Raw genomic sequence first — 17,535 nt, 5'->3', positions numbered from 1 at the left:
TTATATACCTGTTGTAAGTATAATCTGCCTGATAATTGATTGGTGATTTCTAGTTGAAATTTAGAATTTTTTTTTTCTCATATGGGAAATTTAAGTGGGCCCATCATTAATGGTTTCCCAGCTAGAAATAGTTAGCTAAAGGTCAGAAACCACCAATCATGCCGAATTTTGGTGTTTACATCTACCAAAAATGTGGGTCTAACATGTCCCAAAAGAGCATAACATGTGGTGCCAAACGAGACTAAGAGTCGATTAAGGATTACAAGATCTAGAATCTTTAAGAGGATGTCAAACTTGTAGATTATATGTAGAGGACCTGAGGCTTATATGGTTGTACATTGATTATTATTATTATTATTATTATTATTATTATGTTCATTTGGTTTTAAAGAAAAACCTATGAAATTGGTGATATTAGGTTTACCCCTGCAAAATGTAAGATTAGATTTACCCTTGAAGGAAAGTCATCATCACTTTGTTGATGAATTATCATTGAAAATTTGATTTTATTCAAGTTTTGATTTAATAAGTTAAGTGTGTAAAGGTAGTATGAAAAAAAAAAAAAATTTAATTTTACGCTTAATTCATGAATAAAATGGGACATTGTCTTTGGATAACGGGGTAAACCAAAATCTTGAATTTTGTAGGGGCAAACAATTTTGTTAGGGTTTTTTTACTAAATTATTATTATTATTATTACTACTAGTACGTCGTATGTGTAATGCCCTTGTATAAAAAAAAATGCTTAATTGTTATTTAAAATATTTGATTAAAAGGTTTTTGAAGATTATTCATGATAAAAAAGAGTCGTGATCCAAAACGATGTCTTAATCTTATTGTAATATACGGTGTCTGCATGACACATTTTGGTTGGTGATTAAATATATTGGGCTGCGAGTAAAAAGTAGAAAACAGCTTGATTAGGTGTTCAATGTGTTTTAAACTCCTACCAAAATGTCACATGGACATCATTTCTATTTTATAGGAACCGGGCACAAGACACAGGACACGGGACACCGTCCCATACTGGATCTTGATTCATAAACAAAATTGAATATTTAATAATTTTAAAAACTAATCAATATGATCATAGGACGATGGGTTGCAATTTTAATATTTTTTTTATCAAAAGGACCCTGATTATATTAAATTTAAATATAAAATTGGCGTTATTTTTGACATCCAATCACTTCAACTCCGTCTTCTCTCATTATAACAGTAACGGTGGATCTATCTACACAAGACCATGATGTGGTGATCATCTTTATATATCTATGTACGTCCCACATATATCTCCATGAAGAAATTGGTGTAAGAAAAAATCATGTGTGAGCGCTGTGTGAAATGTGAAGCGTTGGAATTTTTTTCACGGCTTCACGCGTCAATTGGGCTGTATTAAGATATGAGTCGTGACAATCTTACTCTGCTGACGTGATAAGTTTGGAACTACACGCCTCGAGATATATTTTTATATGGGAAAGGGCAGTTTTGTATCCCAAGACCTACAGATCTACGGTTGTCATGTCAAGAGAATCGATTGAGTGTGCCACGTGGATTAGGCAGATTATCAGGATTCTTAAGATATATATAGAAGAAGTCTGCTTTTCTTTTATTTATTTTTATTTTTTATTTTTTTGGTTTTTCAAAGAACTATGAACTTTTTACATATATTATTAATGTTATAATAATTTTCGAAATTAAGTAAAATTGAAACAGTTAATTTATAATATTTTTATTTGATAATTCTTTTTTGTTAGGCACAAATCAGGTAAATGGCCAACAGAGATGAAAACGGGTTCAATGTGATTTTATTGATTGAAGGAGCAACAATCCACACATCTAATCAACTTAAATTAGTGTCCATGTCTCGTTCAACTCATCTATAAATATTTCAATTTATCCATAAATGAAAAAGAATTTAATTCAAGAAGTATACTATTCAATATCTATAGTAGAAATAGATTTAAATTTAATTGAATGGTAAAGATGCATTAATTCTTACAAAATACTTTCAAAGGATTACGCTATCAAAAATATATTAAAAAGGTTAGCACCTTTTGACTATGTAGGCCTTCTCCTTATGTTTAATTGCATTATTCTCTATTTTTATAGTGTTAATATATATTGGATGTTGGGATATAAAGATTTGAAAAAAGGATTAAAAATGAATCATGGAATCACAATCACGAAAATGAAATCTAACGTATCTCTAGGATAAATCTTAACTATTGGATTTCATGTTTACATTGTTAGGGTTGTGTTCCTTTGAATCTCTTTTCACAAAGCTACGGATTTCAACATGTTAATCATATAATACTATTTGAAAAAAAAGGGTAATTTCGACCAAGGTTGATGTCGAATTTATCCCTTTTTTTATTTAGTGTAACAGTCTTTATAATTTTAAAATTGTCCTTGTCATGATATAATTTTCAACTTTCCTTTTTGTATTAGTTTTGTTTCTTTCGAATTAAAACTTTTCTTTCTACTTCGAAATCTATGTCGTTGCCCATCTCCTTTGCTATTACGGTGGGTTTTGTTTTGCCCTTTAAGATTATGCACTTTAATTTTTAGATTTACTTATTTATAATTAATTATCTATTTAAAGAACATATACACTCACATCATCAACTATTTTCAAATCTTTTATTCCAGTAGATAGTTTTTATATTATTTAGTTCTTTTGTTCACTAGGTTTGAATTTAGGTTTGTAGTCCAAGATTCTTCATTCTAGAGTGAACCCAATTCTTAAGGGTGCAAAGAGATAATATATTTCTTGATTTGCTAGGTAGGTTTGCTTACATATCTTTCAAAGCACAATTATAATGTTAAAAACAAATTTAAGAGGTGAACAAAATAAGAGTAATGCTGGCTTGACTTCCTACGACATTGAGCTGATATATACTACAACATTTTTGATTTATAACGACGGATTTTTTTGTCGCTATAGACTATTTTTTCCGTCTGTAAAAGTTGCTGCAGCTATACGCAGCGGAACTCAGATCCGACGTTGTTGCCTCAATCGCTAAATTTAGTAGCGGATAACTTATTCCTTTGTTGCAAGTAATACCTTTAGCAACATATATTCATATCCACTGCAATAGGTTAATTTTTTTAACAAATAGAATATAATACATATAACGACGGATATTCATATCTGCTGCAATATGTCAAATTTTTTCACAAATAGAATGTAATACATATAGCAGTGGATATTAAGATACGTTGCAATTAGGGGTGCACATTGGATTGGGTAAATCCGAGAACCGAACCAATTCGAAGCATATTGGATTGGATTGATTCGGATTGAGCATGGTTTGGTTCAGGTACGGATTGTATATATAAAAATCCGATTGATTTGGTTCGGTTCCGGATTATGGGTATAATAAAACCGAACCAATCAGATAATCGAACTAATCCGAAGTATCTATTTTAATATATAACGAAGAGGTAACTCATCAAAGTCTTCAACTTTATCTCCTTTATTTTTTTTCTAACAAAAACTCATAAAAAATGTACACGAATCTCTCTCTCAACTCTCAAATGAATTAATCCATTTATGAAAAAACATTTTCAAAGAGTTTGATTCCTTGTTTTTTTACAACAACCTTTATGCCGTGTTTGTTAGATGAAATATACTATACGAACCTAGGCTTGGATTCGTTAATATACCATTTATGGATTAGTTTTCTTACTAATCCATCCAAAATATCAATTTTAAAATTGTAATTTTTTTTTTTTTAGTCTCATTGAACTTCTTCTAATTTTTAATTTATATAGATTTCAGTCAGAATTTAATCATAAAATCATTTTCATTTTAAAAATAGGCATTGTTTATTATCTGATCCAAAGGGTTCCTCTTTTGAAAGAAAAAAATACTAGTTTTTCTATTTTGAAAGTATGAGAACCGAGAACCGATCCAAACCAATGTTGGTTTGGATTGGTTCGGTTCTATAAGGTAATTGGATTGGTTTGATTCCAAATTTGTAGAACCGATCATGTTTGGTTCGATTTCAATTTTGCCAAAATCCGAACCAATCCGAACCATGTGTACCCTTAGCTGCAATAGGTCAAATTTTAACAAATAGAATATAATACATATAGCGACGGATATTAATATCCGCTGCAATAGGTCAATTTTTTTAAAAATAGAATATAAGACATCTAGCAGCGCATATTAATATCTACTGCAACAGGTCTTTTTGAATATATATATATATATATATATAGCGACTCATATTAATATTTGCTACAATAGGTCATTTTAAAAATGAAAAATGGGGGTATCTGCACCCCCGTCTAACTTCCCACATTCTCATACATTTCTATAATAATAGAGAAAGTAAAGAATAAATCATTAGCTTCAATAGGCTAAAAAAAAAAAAAACAAAGAAGAACTCTATTAGGAAACAAAATTCTCTGTTTTATGCCACCAACCCAAAAGAAATTGATGACTGGAATCAACAACAATTTTGAATTCTTTCATTGTTTACAATTATAAAGTACAGATATGTATTTTGCAATATGAGGGCATAATTTAAATCTTAAGTAAACAAAAATTTGCTACTTAAGAAAGATGGACCAAATCATTTAATTCAAAATCCTTCGTGGAAAAGATTATAACTTTTTTCTTCTCCTATTTTCATTTACTCTCCAAAAGTTGATGTCTCGTGTGTATCTCGAGATAAGGTTGGTGACTACATGAAATCTGACATGCTTCAATTTTGGAAACATGTCACCTCAATTCGTTGAGACACGACATTAAGATGGATGTGTGTTCAGGCTTCCCAATGGAGATTTGAACATAGTTTCTCATTTTTTTTTGTAGTGCTTAATTATTACACCCCTTTTCGCAAGATCTTGCTAAAATAATTATGAATGAAAGGAGTGATGAATGCAACTGAAAAAAATACCGATCCCCCCCCCCCCCCCCCAAAAAAAAAAAAAAAAAACAAAACCTGAAATGGAAACAACACTTCTTTTTTATAGGTAAGCTGGACTTGAACCCACGACCTTGAAACTTGAACTGTAATATGTTTATGGGTCCAAGCTCAACTCGGTTGCTAGGTTTGGTCTTCAAAAAATAGTCAAACGTGATCGTCGACCAAATAATCAAATTGTGAAAAGAAGTTAACTATGACAGACAATATTTTCTTCATTAGCCACAAATTTCGTAGGTGCAACAACTGACAAACTAATAGGAAAATAATTGTTTATTGTGTTAGTTAAAATGTTTGGAAATGAAGAAAAAATAATTGGGTTCAAGAAGAGTTTTATGTACCTTTAGCTGCTTGTGTTGCTTTCTCGATGTAACCTCACAAAGAATGAAATTAGCGTAGCTTGGATATGGCTTCAAAAATGACACTTTATTCAGACATTTAAAGAGTATCTCCTTTCTTGTACTAATAGCTTTGTCACGTTTTGTGGAGATTGCTGACCAATATTAGAAATGATGCTCAAGTGCAAGGTACTTATTTCACAATTTACCTTAACAACTATGCATTGTGAAAATATGTTATAAGTAGAAGTGTGAGAGAAAGCCAATTAAAAAAAAGGTACCTCTAGATAGATGGTATTCTACAATGCTGCACAAGCAACAACTTCAGCAGGAGTAGACACATTATATGGTTGTTTGGCTCTCCATAGAAATTCAATAATGCTCAGTGGAAATGCTCTGTATCCCACACGTAATCCAGCTAAACCTGTTTCAACACTTACTTTAAAATTCTCACAGTTTCACTTAGAAAGGATTTTAACAGAAACATGGACATTTTGATGTTAATGGAGTTCTCTACATAATGAAAAATGAGAAAATCCAACTTGGGGACCTGACAAACCAAGCATGTCTAAACAATGTACACAAGTGCATATAATTTCTTCTAATGAGCTATATATATGTCGAAATATGCCAGCAAATTAAACAAGGAGAGACACATTAAGATGGTAACTTACTAACTGTTGCATTATCTCCTTTGAGACCTGAGTGGTCAGATGTGATCACTGTCCCATTTAGTCCTTCCACGAAAACATTGTTTTTCTTTGTCGAACTGACCTCTACATTTTTTCTGTATTAAGTTCTCGCTTCTTGATATCAATTTGCACTAAGATATTGGCTGGTGATAGATCAACGCCCAAGCTCTGCAGTGCTTGCATCAAATTATTCAACAACCTACTCCAAACTCATCTATCATTAGGTAGGTCTTCTTGACCTCATTTTCCTTTCTTTCATAATACATATTATATTCATCTAGAAAATAAAATAAAAAACTTACATGTGGTTCAAAATATATATATATATATTTTTGATGAATTTGTCCATGACCAAGGGAGTTTCACCACTTGCACAAGAACTAAACAAACCAGCGAACTGTAAAGTTTGCCATGACTAACCCTTGAGAGTAAACACCCACAATACTTACTGTGCCTCTCCTCAATTGTGTTTTCCGCCTGTTCATTTAGCACGCATTCCATTAATTTTTACCTTTTGGATTAGCTTATGTTATCGTCCCTAGGTTTAAAGAGGATTAACTCCATCTTACTAGATGTTGCATCAGATGCCTGATTGGAATGGGCAGTAATGTTTATTTGCGTGGGCCCCAAATGTATCATCTCATCTTCACGTTGGGGAGGTTGTGAATCATGACGACGCATCCTATAATAAAGATTAAGAAAATGATTAGTTATTTTGAAACTTGTAAGAAATGTTATTAACTTAATGATAATGGAGGTTAATTCAAAGATTTATCAATGAGGTTTTTGAATTATTAATTACCAAATCTATGTCATATGATAAATTGAACTTGTAATTGCATCATTGTACACGAATAATTTCAAATAACATAACTGGACTCCAACGCATCCCCATCAATACTATTAAAGTCCGACTCGTTAATGTCATCCTTCTTGATTTCATCTGTGGCAGTTAAAGTTGTCATGATAATTAGAGGTGCATTGATAGTTATTCCTAGCATATCTGACCTATCTCATGTTATGTTATCATTAGAGGCGATTAAAGTATCTACCATATTTTGATCATTACAAGACAAACTTTGCAAGTAATCATGATATCCTCTATTGTACCATTTCTTCCCATTTCAAACAAGTCTCTAGATTTTGACTGTACAGTAGTATACCAGTTTGAATCCATAGAGTCCTTGATGTAAATACTTGAAGGTTTGAGATGCTAGTACAAATGGTTCATCGTAAATATTTACTCCAATATTGGATAAGTATGTGAAATTCACGAGCGTAAACCCTAAGTCATATTTTTTATTCATCTTCTAACATCAACCCATTCACACTTAAATAATACAACATGCTTCCATTCATAATAATTGAACTATATGATATCAGTAAATACACTATAATAGGTAATGTCTCCTTGAATTGGGTTTCTATCATTAACACTTGCAAAACTTGATGTATTTGCAACCACGATAACTCCGTTATTTTGAGTTTTTTCTTTTACTTTCACTACCTTTTGTACGAAATATAAACTCATTAATGATGTATGTGTTGAATCTTTTTGCAACACGATCATGACCTTTTACTAATATCCTAACTTCATCTGAAAGTGCAAAATTCTCTAAATGGGAGGACTTGTTGAAAAGTCAATCATCAAATTCTTTGGCATGAAACCTATCAATTTGAAAATGACTGACCAGACGATGTTGCTACTTTAATTCATTCTTGTGTTTTCTGTATATGTTTGAGTTTAAGAGATATGATTAACTATGGATATATTCCATTCAACATGCATGGTAAAATTTAAAATAAATATGCATTCTTACTCGAAGTATGAGATAAGTGTCTTAGAGTTGAAGAGCATGTATCGATTTGCTTGTCTCTATGATATTTCATCTAGAGTAAACACTTATTCTTTCCCCAACAATCGACTTGAGATAGTGTTACTAAAGACATTATTTCTTATTGATCGATTAAACCTCATTTCTGCACTATCAAAGTACCTCAAGCAAAATGTTAAGCATTCTTCTACGAGGTACCCTTCTGATTGACTGCGATTTAAGTGTGAAAATGTACCTATGACCATGCATTGAGATAATTTTACTATGTAATTGAATAGTGTGGTGCATGTGAAACTAAAACAAAAAGAATAACAAAAATTAATACACACCTTTCAATAGGGTATATCCGTCGATAATGTACTGGTCTAGCAATTCGTGCTTTGACAACCAAATAAACGAGGTAAATGCACCATAATATCAAGGAACGCTGGGGGAAAAATCTTCTCTAAGTGGTATAATGTTAACACAATCGAGACTACAACCTTTCAAAGTCATCTACCCGTGCAACCTTATAACACAATTCCTTAAAGAATGTGCACAACTCAATTAGATTGGTGCTCACATGCTTAACCAATGTACTTCATAAGGCTATCGAGAGTAGTTGCATCAACACATGACAATCATGACTCTTGAGTCTTAAAATCTTACGTTTTTAGGGGTGTATACATCGTAAAATATTCACTGCATAACCATCTAGAACCTTAACATTTTTCAACATATTACAAAATTTTCTTTTTAAATATTGCTCATACTAATTGGATGAAGTTTATTTCTTATTTTCATTTCTTGCAAGTTTAGACGAGCTTTCAATTTATATTTTTTCTTTCCTTCGATGTTCAACAAAGTCCCAATGACATTATCACATACAATTTTTTCAATGTGCATGACATCCAAACTATGTCGCAACAGATTGTGTTTTCAATAAGGTAAGTCAAAGAAAATGCTTTTCTTATTTCAATTGTAAAAATCCCTCGCATCATCCTCTCACCCTTTCTTGCCACCTTTTACAACTTTCCCGAACGTAATGTTCATGCCCTCTACTTATTCCAAAACCTCATAACCAAATGGCAGGATTGACATAATTTGATGTTCTTGTTCTCCCTCGAAACATTTCTTATCAAATTTAAACCTATAGTCAATCGACAGAAATCGACGGTGACCTAAGTAATAAAATTTTCTACCATACTTTAAATGTCGATAGCAAGTGTCCTTATTGCAATAAGCACAAGCAAGATGCCCTTTGGTGCTCCATCAAGACAACATAGCATATCCTGAAAAGTCACTAATCGTCCATAATAATGCAACTTTCATTAGAAAGGTTTAATTGCTATGTGCATCATATGTGTTTACGTCGAACTCCAACAGTTTCTCAAATCATCTATCAATGATTGCAAATATGCGTTGATATCATTGCCGAGTCCATAAGGACCTGAAATCAATAATGATATCATGAGATAAGGCTACTTCATGTACATCTATGGTGGCAAGTTGTATAATGTTAGAATAATAGGCCATGCACTATGATAAATACTCATCGTCCTAAATGGATTAAAGCTATCGGTTGCCAACCAAGTCTAGCATTGCGACTGCTTAAAAAAATGATCGATGTTTAATGTCAAAATCTTTTTGGCCAAGAGAGTCAGTTGGATGCCTCAAAGACCCATCTTTGGTTCGATTCTCGTCATCCCATCGCATGAATGATACAGTTTTTGATAACATAAATAACCTTTTAAGCCTTGGAACCAATGGAAAATAATGCAATATTTTAGTAGAATCTTTCTTTTTTCGTTCTTGGAGAAATGTTATCATATTTCTCTTTATGCTCAACTTGCTACTATCTCGAAGTACCGCACACCTTGCATAATTGGTCATTGGCTGTGTCCTTCCAATATAATATACAGTCATTGAGGCACGCATCAATTTTTTGTAATTAAGTCCCAAGTCCCTAATGATCTTCTTCGCATCATAAAAAGACTTTGGCAATAACTCTCCCTTGGGTAATGCCTCCTTCCAAAGTATAAGCAACATGTCGAAGGACTTGTTGCTCCATCCAAACAAACACTTTACGTGATATAGTTGAACAATGAAAGAGAGCTTTGAGAACTTCGTAAATTTAGGATACAACTCTCTATCTACATCTTGAAGTAACCTGAAGAAGTTTTCTATTTCGATATTGTGCCTTTGTGTAGGTTCACTTGCTCCATCAGGTACATTATTGTCCTCACCCAACATACCAAAAGCATCGTGCAACATTCCATTCATATTAACACCAGTTGGAGCATCATTACATGAAATAATGGGTGTGGATTTGGAAGAGATTTCCTTGTGATATTTTCATAGTGTGTAATGCTCCATAATTTCATAAACGATGAGATGCTCTTGGACAATATCTCATTTCAAGAGCTTAAAGTTGACACATTTCTTATATGCACATAGGATAAGGTCGATTGATGTATTACCAAATGCGAAATCGAAGGAATTTATCAACACCGTTTATATATTCGCTACTCACCCTACATTAGAAAATAATGTAGGGAACTTTTAAAAACAAATCCCATTAAGTTATAAACATTGACAATGGATCATAAGTAGTTGACTTTACCTTGAATTTTTCATCCAACTCTTATCCATCACTTACTTCAACACCTAAATGCAAAAATTAATGTAAAAAAATACTATAAAAACTATAACAAATGTGAGATTTTCTTTATATTTTATTTGGATTGAGAAGAGATAAGAGAAGATAAAATATGCAATTTTCTCTTCCTTTCTCCTGTTTGGATTGCTAAGTGGGAAGAAAAGAAAAGAAAAATAGAAGGAAGAGAAGAGAAAACATGTCAAATTTGATTATCTCCAAAAGTGGAGATACGAGGAGGGTTTACATTCCAAGTTTGTCTTTATTATTTTCAAAATTTCCAAAAATAGTTAATATTGATAGGCCATCTATTACTACTTACATCCCAAGTAAACAAACATCCGACATTCCATTGGATAGGCCATTCGACAGGCCATTGGATAGGTCATCCAACAGGCCATTTGACAGGCTATTGGGCAGGCCATCCAACAAGCCATTAGACATGCCATTAAATAGGCCATTGGGTAGGCTATTCGACATGCTATTGGGCAAGCCATTGAATAAGCCATCCGACAGACATTAGAGAGGTCATCTAATAATACATCCAACAAGTCATTCGACAGGCCATCCGATAAGCCATTAGGCAAGCCATCTATCAAGCCATTGGGTAGACCATCCAATAGGCCATCCAACAGGCCATTGGGTTAATTTTGATGGCATAATCTATCAAATCCATAAATTTTTTATGGTTAATTTTACTTCGCTAACCCAAGGCATATACCATATAAACCTAAGTAATAGCTCATAATAATCACAAAATATGTATATTTGACACAATTCAATCTTTTTTATTTTAAGATACACATATGTTACTATTGCGTTATGCAGAACTTTGGAAATCCCATTAACCGAGCAACAGGAAGGGGTGAAGTGGGTAGTGCCCTTTCCTAAGGGTATGGGGATGGAGCCACTGGTCCAAATATTATAAAGGGTAAAGAAAATAATTTTCAAATTTATTTTCTAAACAACTATATAAGGTTAATAATCCTTCAAATCAAATCCAAGATAAATTTAGTCCCAATGATAACAAAGGCATGAGGAAGGAAATAAAAATAATTAGCGAATGTCATACCTAGTTTGCTGTGAATCAATCTTCAATGAAATGCCACTGCAACTCCAACCCCTTCTCTAAAAATGTTTCCTATTTTTTCATGATTTTCTTACTGCAACTCCCGCTCTTTTTCTGAGTGTTCAAAATCCTTATTTTGGATGAATCTCCTCAGCTTAACATAGTTCCTAAAATTCAAAAAAGATAACAAAAACTTCTTCATTTATTCTACTTCAAACGAAACTATTTTTAAAGAAATTAAAAGAAAAAATGGAGATTTGAAAAACCCCATTTCCAAAGAAAAATAAGGATTTTTTGATATTTTTTGCTTCGAACCTATTTATGAAGGAAAGAAAAATAAATCAAAATTAACAAAATGGGATTCTTCTTCAAATCCCTATAATACCTATATCGATAAAAAAAACAGATGGCATCTCTTAAAGTAATCAAAGATTATGACACAAGAGATGAGCTTCTCCTTTTAGCTTTGAATGATACCCTAAGTCACCGATGACATCGTATTCTAGGAGTTTGGTCAATTGAGTTGAGAAGACAGTAACTAGTGGAACTCTAGGGTTTCAAATTTGTGTCATATTGGGTGGTTGAATCCATGGATGTTGAAGGATCAGATAGAAATCGATGGGTTGTGTGATTGAAACAAGTTTAAGATAAATCTGAGTGGTTGAATTTCTACTTCTAATCATTAATTTCAATTAGAAATCCTAAATCAGATGAGTTGCAGAGTACCAATTGTAAAAAAATTAAAGATTGAAAATGTTGTAGTGAGTTTAAGTACATTTTACTTATATACATATGAACTATGAGTCAAAGAAATACACTATTAGCAAACATTTTAGACACTGAAACGGCAATTTGCAAGAGTACCATATATCTCAATTAAAGTTGGAAAGACACATAGCATGACAAAAGATTTGAAAAGTGGATATAATGTACAATATCATATTTTCACTATCTCCAATAAACAAATAAATGAGAATGAAAATCTCCATGAGTGGCACAACCAAGATTAATAAAGAATATCACATAATCAAGAATATGAACATATCTCAATTAAAGTCTAAAGGATACTTGCAAGTACAAGCATGATAAAAGACTTAAAAAGAGATAGAATGCATAAGAATTTCCAATGAACTTACTTGATTTTCACCTAGAAAGTTGAGGAAAAATATTTAAATTATAGCTGACATATAGTTATAGAATATTTCAACCCTTATAATTTTAAACATTGATGGATAATAAAGATGATGGGTAACCAACATCAAAGAGGGGCCTTAATAATTTCACCAGTATAGAAATGGGAATGAGGCAATGGTAACAATAAAAAATAAGAAATAAAGAGAGAACTAGGCAGAATTTATGTGATTTGGGCAATATTGCTTACATCAATGAGCAATTATGATATCCTTCACTATTTTTATTATTATATTTTATGAAAAAAAGAGTTGCAATCTCTCAATCTCATTTCCTTTTAGCAAAAACTGAAAATCTCCCTGTTATGTTTATTATGTATTCACCAAGTAATTAATATTTAACATTATGTGCTTGAAACACCCAACTTCGGAAAGTTTTAATTCTCCAATTCTTCATAACTTATCAATGTGTTCTAAAATTAGGCTATGTTCCTTGAAATCAATCCAGAAGAGTATCATTCATCTAATGGAACTTATTAAAATAGAAATCTGAACTATAAATTCACAAAATCAAATCTAATAGATAATAATAGTCAATAAAAATATAAGGAAAATGGGGTTTAAACTTCAAATCCAATCCATAAACAAACCAATTTCTTGAACTTGTAAGAATATCTACCATTACAAACTTGTAATCTAAACAAAATCAACAAAAACCCAAAGATTTCTCATACATGAAAAGTAAAATCAAACTCTTCAGCTCTCATTCCTCACTAAATCTGCCATTAATGAGGAAAGGATGTGGTGACTCGACCACACACGGGGATATATATTCATAGAGAGAAAGATAGAAAAAGAGAGAGAGAGAGACTCACCAGTAAAAGTATAGCGGTATCAATGAAGTCGCACGGAGATGCTCCAACTTTTAGGGCTTTCAAAGAGATAGAGAGAATGAGAAGAAGAGAAAGGAAAATGAAAAAGGGAAAGTGATGGAGTTTTAGATTGTGCAGCGTTTCTAAAAAAACACGAACCGTGCTTCACAGCTGCAAAAAATGTAATCTGCTGCTATATTAAGTTTAAAAAAATTGATAGAGAGAGCTCACTAAACCGAATTTTTTATATAAAAAAATGATTTTTTTTAGTGGCAGATATATTTTTCCGCTGCTATATGTACATGAATCAGTAGGAAACTATTTAGCGTGATTTTTTTTTGCATCTGTGGGTCCCTATAGCGTCGGATAAAATTATCTGCTGTTATAAACCGTCGCTGTAGAACAAAAATGTTGTAGTGAATGGACTTGTGCACTCCCTACTATAGATATTTTTCTTTTGTATCTCAAGAAAAAATATCTATATATGGTTTTGGGCATTTTGGCATTTGGGCTCAAGTCCATGTTAGCTCATTGTCAAATAATATGTTGTAGGAAGTCACTTTAGTATTTTCAACAAAATAATTATAGCTTCGCTTTTATTTTCTTTTGGAGTCGTGATTTTCTAAACCCCCTCTAACACCTGCCTCCTGATGTGGCATGGGCTAGAACCATTGATTTTTTACCCTCGGGATACACAACTGCACATACACAATTGCACATCCCCATAAATATGTGCAGTTGTGTATCCTGAGGAAAAGAATCCATGATTCTGGTTCATGCCATATCAAGGGGCATATGGGGGAGTGTGTCAGAGGGGGGACATCAGAAAACCAATAACAAAATTTAGAAAACCAAAATTATAGGATTTGCAAATTGGTTAAGTACATGGTTAGTTGTATTTCACAACACGAACCATACCATGAATTGGTCCAATTTGTATCCTTGCAACGAAAAATAATATTAACGACGTTCTTTAAACTTCAATACTGACATTTTTTAATTTTTACTAATGCTATAATATGCAATGTTATCCTTTACATAACTTTGTCTTGACCACTGTCAAATATATCAGATTAATGGCGTTTACAAATTGTTATAATAGTTACATAATTTGAAAATACCACAAATTTAATAGTCTTGCCTTAGTGGAATGCCATGGTTAAGAGTAACATATCTATAGCATTCTTACACAAACGCTATAGATTTTTTTTTTTTTTTCAAAAGCTATATTTTTGATACTAAGTTGAAATTATTTGGATTCAATTTAATATCACAATCCAATATTATTCCAAGCATCTTAAATACAATACTTATAAAAAGGAATGTAATTAAGACATAATCAAGTTATAGAAAGTTATTGTGTAACACTAAACAAACTTTCGGGGTGCAGGGGTAGAGTCTCCACCGAGGGTTTAGGGGGTACAAAAAGGCCAATCGTATAATATTTTCTTAATGATTATTGTAGACACCCCAATTTGCACGAACCTTTTAGGAAAATCTAAATTTTCTCGAATTGATTCCAACTTAGAACTCAAGCCTTTCAACGGGTTCACATTGCCACTTAGCATCATCTTCATGCATACATGCATACATGCATCATGTCATGCCCAACCCTAACCCAATCTAATTCCATACCACCTCTATGATCCAATCCGGATTTATATCCGTTCTCCATTCACCGCTCTATCACCCATACCATAACCAAGGTCATTTTCCTAATCCAAACTATGCCCAAGACAAAGTCTACCTTCTAACCCAAATTCAAGTCCATTCTTTTAACCCACTCTTAAAGTCCATAGTCCATAACCCAAGTCCATCACCTAAGCCCAATACCAAGTCCATTCTAAGCCCATTCTCGCACACCCCCTCAAAAGGTGACACATGTTGATCTCCCATAAGCCCTCAATACCCAATGCTTAATCTAAGTGGAGAGTCAACTCCCTTTTGTGAAAGTCCAAGAATACCTTTTCCAAAAATGATAGTTAAACCAAAAAGGTTATTTGGTCTTTGGTAATAATCCATAAAGTTGAGAGAACTTCCAATCATACCCTCAAAAGGTGAGAATCTTCAAGTACATACATGAAGCTTTCCTATTAGTCCATTTCAAAAATACATATCCACATTTACTTTATAAGTTATTTACAAATGAACCAAGGTCTACTTTTTACCTACCACTTCACATTTACACATGTCACTCCCCTACTCACTCTCCTAAAAGTACTTTTGTTTTCCTATTGGTTCATTTCAAAAATATACTTCTAACCTTACTTTATGAGTTATGTACAAATGAACCAAGATTTATTTTTCACTTATCACTCCATCTTTACATATGTCACTCTCTTATTTAACCTTTTAAAAGTACTTTTGTTCTCTCACCACTATTTACCAGAAAATCAAATATGAAATAATATTTTTTAAGTTTCTTCACAAATGTCATCTTTACCCTCACACAAATGAAAAATCCAAAAAGAAATAACTTAAACCTTATATCCATTCTCTTTATTTTTAAGGTTGAACCATTTTATCCCCAAAAGTTCTCCAAAAACTCTATAAATATCTTCATTTTCTATGAAAAATTCATGCTCTCAAGCCCCCATCTCTCAACCTAAATCTCTATCAAAAGCTATACTCAATCTCTCATCTTCTAATTTCAACTCATTCAACCCTCAATCATCTCACTCAACTCTCAAGTCTACCTCTCAAGATTCAAGTTCATCAAGCGATAAGATGGGATTTAAGATGGAGTTTATCTATTTTAAGCTTGCATTCTCTTCTTCCAACCCCTTCATTTTTTTTTATTTTAAAAATCTCTAAGATGTAATACACACCCTCTCCCATCCCCGATAGATTGGACTAAGATTCGATCGAAAGGATGGGGGTTGAAACCCTTCTTACCTCAATCTCATGTATCATATTACACACATTCACATATGTATGGCAATGATGAAGAAATGTGTCACCCTCTTGATGGGGTGAAACACTAAGTTTCTAGCTATGCATACATGCGTTAAGGTTGTAGCCTCAAGGGAACTTCATCATGGAGTCTCTCTAATAGCTTAAAACCAATATTCATATCCACAAAAATAACGTGGCTACATGGGTCATCCTTCTCTATAAGATGTCCCTAAATTCATATTGAAATCAAAACCCTTCTCTAAGGGGATATTTTCACTCAATGTACACATCACCTTAACATGCATCTTCATGCATTTTTTATCTATGTTCTTAAGTTTTTTTTTTTTAAATAGTCAAGCAAGGTAACCACTTTTGGTGGAGAGGATGGGATGCTTAACACCTTTCCCATCCTCTAACCAGACCTCCTTACCTAGATCTTAGGTAGACCTTGCCCTTTCCAATATATGAGAGTCACTACAATGCCATGAAAAAAATGATTTTCAAATAATCAATTCAGGTGTCCATTCACACCCATTTCCAAAAAAGAATGGTGGCGACTCCAAACAATGTAGCATTGAGGTTCATGGAGAACATTTCATGTCTACAATTATTTTATTTTATTTTTTGGTGGTTTCTATTTTGAAGAGATTTACATGTTTTGGCAACTCTCAATTTTATAAATAGAAATCTTTAGGACTGTAAAACTTAAGGAAAAATAATGATTGTTATTATTCTGTTCCGTGGACGTAGACACACTGTTGAATCGCATAAATCCTTACGTTTTGTGTGATTTTTGTTATATTTACCATTTCATTCTTTTAGAAAAGAAAATATTTTCATTTTAGTGTGCTTTGCTATTTAGGTCCAATAGGAACAAATCTAGTAACATAGTTCTTGATTGCCAGAAACGTTATCTATATATAATGGGTCCACCCAATTTATGTGTGAGCTCCAAATGAAAACTTAACCAAAATATTTCTTATTACCAATGGTCATCCCCATAAAAAGAGTAGAGGATAAGTTTTGAAGGCATTGATTCGGGTCCATTAGTAAAAGCAATACCACAATTGTAAATTCATAGTGATCTCATATATCAAATAGATCCCCCCCCCCCCCCCCCCCCCCTCAAGCA

At 32.6% G+C, this 17,535-nt stretch overlaps 1 long non-coding RNA gene across 4 annotated transcripts; it reads right to left on the bottom strand.

Annotated features, from left to right (window-relative positions):
• Nucleotides 1-4,944: 4,944 nt before the first annotated feature.
• Nucleotides 4,945-17,493, bottom strand: LOC147400164 (uncharacterized). 4 transcript variants are annotated; one of them, XR_015179213.1, is made up of 7 exons: nt 13,512-17,493; nt 11,510-11,673; nt 10,405-10,448; nt 6,537-6,649; nt 5,950-6,444; nt 5,557-5,699; nt 4,945-5,430 (listed from the first exon to the last, which is right to left on the bottom strand). It is a non-coding gene; the product is annotated as an uncharacterized LOC147400164 (long non-coding RNA). The 4 variants fall into 4 exon arrangements; XR_015179214.1 differs by having other exon boundaries at nt 4,945-5,699; nt 5,950-6,166; nt 6,270-6,444; XR_015179212.1 differs by having other exon boundaries at nt 4,945-5,699.
• Between the last annotated feature and the right edge of the window lie 42 nt (nt 17,494-17,535).

This window comes from Akebia trifoliata, chromosome 6 (assembly GCF_017979445.1).
Source record: "Akebia trifoliata isolate Shusen 1 chromosome 6, ASM1797944v1, whole genome shotgun sequence".
NCBI lineage: Eukaryota > Viridiplantae > Streptophyta > Magnoliopsida > Ranunculales > Lardizabalaceae > Akebia > Akebia trifoliata.
The sequence above is the reverse complement of the archived record's forward strand: the minus strand, read 5'-3'. Positions and strand labels throughout refer to the sequence as shown.